Source organism: Chelmon rostratus, chromosome 12 (assembly GCF_017976325.1).
Source record: "Chelmon rostratus isolate fCheRos1 chromosome 12, fCheRos1.pri, whole genome shotgun sequence".
NCBI classification, from domain to species: Eukaryota; Metazoa; Chordata; class Actinopteri; order Chaetodontiformes; family Chaetodontidae; genus Chelmon; species Chelmon rostratus.
This window is the reverse complement of record NC_055669.1, coordinates 8,888,670-8,895,726: the sequence shown is the minus strand read 5'-3', so window position 1 is coordinate 8,895,726 and position 7,057 is coordinate 8,888,670.

Sequence of the window (7,057 nt, the reverse complement as noted above, 5' to 3'; positions counted from 1 at the left end):
TCTGAATATTCATCCGCTGACGCTGCACGCTCAAGCGGCTGATATAGACTACAGCAACACATTAGAGTCGATGGCATCTCAACAAATTCATTCTCACCTGTCACATTAGCGCTAACGATTGACAATTAATGTTGAGGGAAGTGCAGGATGCAACACATGCACATGCAAACACACACAAACACACACACACACACAGCAGCCATGTGGCTAAGCTTTAATAAGGCGATTTGATTTTGAATGTATCATCATGCACAGACATGTTTTGTGTGGCTATTTGTCAGCAGCGGGTATAAAAAGTTGACTGCGTGACTTGTTGTTGTGAATATGCCGGAGTTTATATGGGCTGCATGATGAATAGCTGGTGTCAGGTGTTACCATGGGGATGATTACTTGAAAGCAGGCAAGGCAGTATAAGCATTTGGGATTTCTAGCCAACCCATCAAATGCTTGGCAGGCCATTTATTTCGAATATACAGGTAGTTTCAGGCGATAAGAATCTGCCTGTGTGTGTGTGTGTGTGTGTGTGTGTGTTGTTTGTGTCTCTTTGTGATATAGACAAAAAGAGATCACACCGCATTTCAGTCGAACAGGCTCTTCCCATTTAATTACAAACCTGCTGTGACACATATCACTGTCAACATCGGCGCCGTTGACCCCGGTAACAGGACGAGACAGTGAGACATACCGGTCGCTGCTCTCAGCTCGGACGGCGAGGAAGTGTTTTTGTTCCTTGTCTCTCCTCATCTTTCCAGCGAACTGGAAAGCCCTCCACATGTAGAGGAGAGTCCCTGAAGCCAGCCAGCCAGCCTTCTCACTCGCGGCCTTGTTGCTAACACGCTCCACGGGCCACAACAAAAAGGGCTCTGAAAACAACCTCTCAAAACTTTGACTGGCAGCCCGGCGGTGCGATCCGCCCCGATGCTCCACACAGATACTTTGCAGATTTAGGAAGATAGGACTTAAGCTCAGGATCCACCAATCCCTTTGGTCTTCTTTTCTTTTCTTTGCCAATTTGGGACATCTGCTCTCAGTCTACGGCATCGCACACACCCCCACCACGTTTACTCAAAAGCCTAAAGTCTGTTTCTTCCTGCTCTTTTCTGTCCGTGGCCTCCCTGGTGGGGATTTGTGATTCAAACGGGGTTGAGGGACCTAAACCTCTCTATCTCATCAGCAAACATACAAATGCATAATCTGTTCATTCTTTCGAACCCATTCACATGCATGCTAATGATCTCTGCCGGCCCCTCTTTTCACCAAGAGCTCCCTGCTTTGGTGCTTTGAAACACATCCTGGCAGTCAGACGTGGTCTTTTAGCATCAGGCCGTATTTTGTTGGATTTTTACAGTGTACAATGGAGGGTGTCACAGCGTTTCTCGATTTTTCACCTCACGGAAACACGACAGCACGGTTGTGGCCTCCTATAGTCCGACACACAATGCTATGAAATGCCACATCCTTAGCCTGTCACCATCACAATTAGCAGACGCTAATTAGAGGAACAGTTTCAAATCTTATTAAGATTATTTGCTCTCCTGCCAAGAGTTAGATGAGAAAAGTGGCACCACTCTCACGTCTGTATGGTAAATACGCAGCCAAAGCCAGCAGCCAGTTAGCTTAGCTTAGCATGAAAACTGGAAACAGGAGGAAACAGCTCGCCTGGCTCAGGATCAGTATTCAACCTGTTTTGTGTTGCTAGTTTAATCTGTATAAAAAACCCTTTTGAGGTATTTGTACTTATGTAATTTCATTTGATGGTACTTTATGCTACATTTCAAAGGGGGATAACATAATCCAGTGCCTTTACGTTACTAACTTTTTGACTGCAGGACTTTTACTTTTTACTTTACAGTATTTTTACGCTGTGGCACTGCCCATGACTCACTCATGGACTCTTTTATCGAGCTGCGACAATTCACCCACAGGGGCCCGTAGAAAAATGATGTTGAATAAAATATTGAATAACAGCATCGTATCATTTTTTAAAAATGACTGTCCTAGACATGCTGTTGAGAAAGGTTTTTTTTTCCGAGGGTAGATTTTTAGGTATTAGTGTAGTCACAAATGTCAGTGGGATTTTGAATGAGGTTTTGTTACCTCGGGAACAGAATCTGGAATTTCCAGTTTCATTTCTTGGCTGGGACCCGCAACAACTTCCTGGAGTCTCTGTTGGTTGCCTAGCAACTGGTCCCGACCAAGATTTAGTCTGGCACATAACCCCTCGTAGAAGGGCAAATAGTACTTTTTATAGTTTCACTGTGTTCCCATGTTTCCAGTGCTAAGCTAACAGCTACCTGCCATTTTCCTGACGCGCAGCATCCCGTCCTTCAAACCCAACAGAACACTGACACCCATTAATCAATGGCCGGGGCTTCCGGGGCCATTTAATGGATCACACACTGCGGAGATCGAGCCCCAGACGGGCAGAGGTGGGGAGGCCTCGCCGAGCACAAAGTGCACTGTCATGCTAATCATCAGCCCCTGCTACACTGAAGGGCTTTCATGAGTAAAGCGCTGGGAGGTAAAGGTGAAATTGGGAGGCATTATTTACCCTCGCAGACGTGTGTGTGCGTATGTGCATGTGTGTGCAAGAACGTTTCTGTGCTGCTTGCCTTTAATTAAATGTGAACAAATCATTTGAGGGGAAAATTGAGTATTTGTGTAATGACATGTTTGCAGCTCGCCTTTTATATTTTTCATTAGACATGATGCAGCAGCAAAGATTACAGTTGCATTTGGTGCCAGCTGCTTCGCTGAAATGTTGAGATATAATACTTGAAGGCCAGGGTTAGAGAGTAACGGATTATCTTTAACAAGATTACAGTAATCTGGTTATAAGAAATCGTAAATGTAATCCATTAATTTGGATTAAAAAAGAAGAATGTCTCATAACTTGTGGCTTTATTGTGAATTATAGATTTATTGTAAAATCATGGGGAAACTGGGAAATTATACACCATTCTCTAAAGGTTCTGAATGGTTCATTACTGTCTGTGAGTGGGACAAATGTCTTCAGTGGGTATAAGTGAGTAATAGATTAAATATTCAAGTACTTTTTCAATAGTCAACTGCAGTAATTAAGGCTTTAAGCCATGTGGAGTTCAGAAAGTGATCCTGCAGAGGTCGACTTTCATGGACATACTTATTGTACATCTTTGTACTTCTGCTGCACGTGATCAGCGATGTGAACATGGACTCATAAAATCTCACAGATTTATACAAACAAAACTCTAGCAACAATAAAGTTCACCTTTATAAAATAAAATAACTAAATAAACAGAAAACGCATGCCTGTCAAGGTCAAATCAAAGCTGATTTTAGCTTCCATTTGGAAAATCAGATTTCCCCTTGACTGTCATATATATTTAATGCACCATATAACATGTTATGTTTCAGCATTACTGCAGCTATCTTGTCTGCATGCACTGTTTCCCTCATTTTCTTCCTTTCCAGCATTACACTCCGCTCTACAGTATCTTCGAATATTCAATTAAAATACAGCCCATTTTACATAAAAATTACAGCTGAAAAGACTTTGATTTCCATTTGTGCTTGCGGTGCAGAGATGCAGAAATTCCTCCACGACGAGTGCGAAAAAGAGACGGCGGCGTGTCGTTAAAAGGCCTGATATTTTTGTGTCTCTCCTCACAGTTTCGGCTTAGTGCTGCATGCGTTTCACCATAAAGAGGGTAGTTTTCCATTGATGAGCCGGCGCAGGCAGCTTCAGCACCAGCAGCAGCAAATCACTACTCTGTTAAAAGGCCCTGATGCGTAGCAAACTCTCCTGCCAAGCCCGCTCGCTCCAAATCTGCCTGCTTGCAGACCCCCTGTAATTGGAGGCATTAAACTTGCTTTGGACAGGATGGCAAATGAGAGCTTTGAGCTTGGAAGAGAACTGACTGGTGCATTCAGAAGGGGTACACAAGTAGACGCAGCTAAATCTGACAAATCACTGCCAGTCCAGCAGATCTGTGTGTGTGTCGGTGTGTGCGAGTGTGTGTGGTTATGCCTCTGAATATGCATGTGTGTTTGTGTGCTTCTTCTTTCTGTGTGTCCCGTCTCGGCCAGTGTGTGTGCGTGATTATGTGCGTCCAGTATAACGGCCGAGCCGCTGTTAATCTTGTATTAATCTCGGGGATCACTCTGGTCATGTAGGGATTTGACGTTGAACCGCAGACTTCTGGTCACTGATGAGCAACCAACAGCCATGAAATAAAAACTGTCTGTCATCCTGCCATCCCTTCCTCAGTTCTCCCTCCACCAAGCACGCTCATTAAAATCTCTGTGAGGAACTGTCGCAGCTGATTTCTCATCACTTAATGGTCTGTAATATGATAACGAGATATTTTCCTTTAGGTTAGCTGCCATTTTGCATCATCTTTAAGATGCAGCAGTGCAAAATATTAGATCCCAGCTCTGCTGAGATGGAGGGCTGCAAATGCTTTCTCCAGTGCGCGGCGAGCCAGAGCGGCCTGCGAAGCTGGAAACGCTTCAGATGTTTAATGGTAAACAGGACGCAAAAACTTACTTTTGACATTGTGTCAGAACTCAGATGCAATGGAAAATACCAAGCAAACATGTTTAAAATAGGCTTGTGTTGTAGAGCTTGATTAAAAGCTGGGCCCGCTTCAAAGTAGGTCCTAGAAAAACAGCTTTTCACTGGAAGACGTCCTCCTCAGCAGGCTTGTACTGCATCTATAATATTCTCCTTCAAGGTCAAGTATCTCTACACATCTTCCTTCTTTCAATGGAAAGAGAAGCTTTACCACCGCTAAGCATTTACCTGCCATCTTTGACACACATGGTAAGTTCCCAGTGGAATTATGCTCGGCGTCTGTGTATATTGCACCTTCAGATATGTGTGTGTGTGTGAAGGCCTTTGTGTTGACCTGCCGTGTGTGCACATCCTGTGAGACCAGCAGAGGTGATTAGAGAACATGGAGAGAACACGACACTACCCGTCCTCCCCTGGTGGATGATCACGCCGCCGCTCAGAGGAGCGGCGAGTCAGAAACAGGTAAGCATGAACCCCCCGGAGCCCACGCCGATAGACGCAGACGAGCTTCGTCTCAGTCAGTAAAAGCAGAAGGTGACAGCTTCACTCATCCAAGCTGGTACGAAGAGAGACCCAGATTGTGTTCTGGCTGACAGATTAAAGCCAAACAACACTGACATTTGGTGTGAAGCCAGATTAAGTTCTTGAAGCCTCTCCAGCAGCAACAGAGACTAAAATCCCCAGAATGGTCCTGTGGTCTCGCTAATTGGCGAGCCGCATGGACCGGCCTCTGATTAACCTTAAATCTTAATGAGTCCACCAAAAGCTGCTGTGATATTCCGACTGAGGAGGTGAAACACACTTGCTATTCCCTCTTTTCATCCCTCGGCCGGATAAGAGACCTGAAACTTCAGCCTAGTGAACCCGCCGAGAAATCAAAGAGAATACCATAGATCCGTTTAATAATTTATTTGCATATGATTATCGTAAAAATACTGAAAGAGAAATGCTTATTTTTGTTCTAGTTTTCTGGCATTTTTTTTTACAATCTAATACACCTTTAATTGCACAGGAAAAAGTCTGCCCTAACAGACACACATTTTCTTCTTTCATTGTGACATATAGTTTCAGATATGTAATGACCATTAAACTGTAATTTCTCCATTTGTTTGCTCCTCAACAATAAACAAACAAGCATATAAAGGAGGGTCATAGAGAGGCCAAGATCAGCTCAGATAGTTGTAACTGCTGAGCTGACCGGTCTAATAGAAATATAGTATTATATACAGGCAGTTGTTTTAGATATGAACTGCGCTGACAGCTGGCGTGCTGAAGAAAACACATGTCAGGAGAAATGAACCAATGAGTGATTTGTCCTACATCGTTGTTTGTAGGTCAGGTCAATATTAAGGTCAGGACGCTATCATCTGGATAGTGACCTTTTTAATTCCCACTGATCTGCAACACGTTTGCCAAAGTAAAATATACAACACAGCACTACCACGGCGCTTTTCATTTTCCAAACAAAATGCAGCACTCTCGCCAAAGTCTACTCAGTGTCCTCAAAGGTGATCATCCTGTCTGAGCAGGACATTTCGTCTTCAGTCCACTCATTCATGTCTGTCTGGTTTGTTAATGTGTGAAAAAACAAGCGTTGTAATAAAAAAGTTAAGCCCCGGTACTTGTAAAAAAACACACAAAACCACCTCTTTGCAATAATAGATAATAACTTAGCATTCAAAACAATGCGTATATGAATCAAATAAGGTTAAGAAAGACATGGACGTTAAAGTCCATACAGCAAAATGCCACCAAAGCAACGGTTAATGTGGAACTTATTTGTACTTTTCTCATGAAGAAGTTTCCACTTTGGCATGCACATGACGTGTCCCGCACAGTGTCAGTTACATCTCTCCTCTGACGGGGAGACGGTGTGAAGACTCGGATGCTTTGTACAGATTCGTAACACGTATATCTCCCAGTAGATGTGGAAGACAGTATTTAAGAGGAAGCAGATGAAAAGTGTGTTTTTTTTTCTTGTGTCCCAAAAAAAAAATAAAATAAAATAAAAGAACAGAGTTGGTTGGGTAAAAAAAAAGAAACTGGATTGAAGGTCTACAGATGTGAAGCTGTCTAAAGAGTCCGTTTTGAGCAAATGTTTGCTTTATCTTGGCACTGCTGTATCATCTAGACACTGAATCCTATCATCTGTGTGAGCTCTCCGGTCCTCAGGCTGAGGGTGAAGAGGAGGAAAGACTGATTCCCAACCAGCAGAAAACACATGCAGACATGCAAACACAACCTGAGAGGGGGGCAATAGGAAGTTTGGCTTTATGTCAATAGTCACAAATCCACAAGTGTCAAGTAATGAACACACACACACTGAATGGAAAGGTCTCTTTAAACGGACATTAAATCTCCAGGCGGAAAGAAATCTCCAAAACGGTCCTCTTTCTCTCTCTGCAGCCGGAGCTTCCTTCTTTTATTTTCTTCTTTTTATTTTACATCAGGCTCTTCGCGGCAGAGTTTCTAGGTAGTTTTTTCACTCGTTCCGTATCCTCC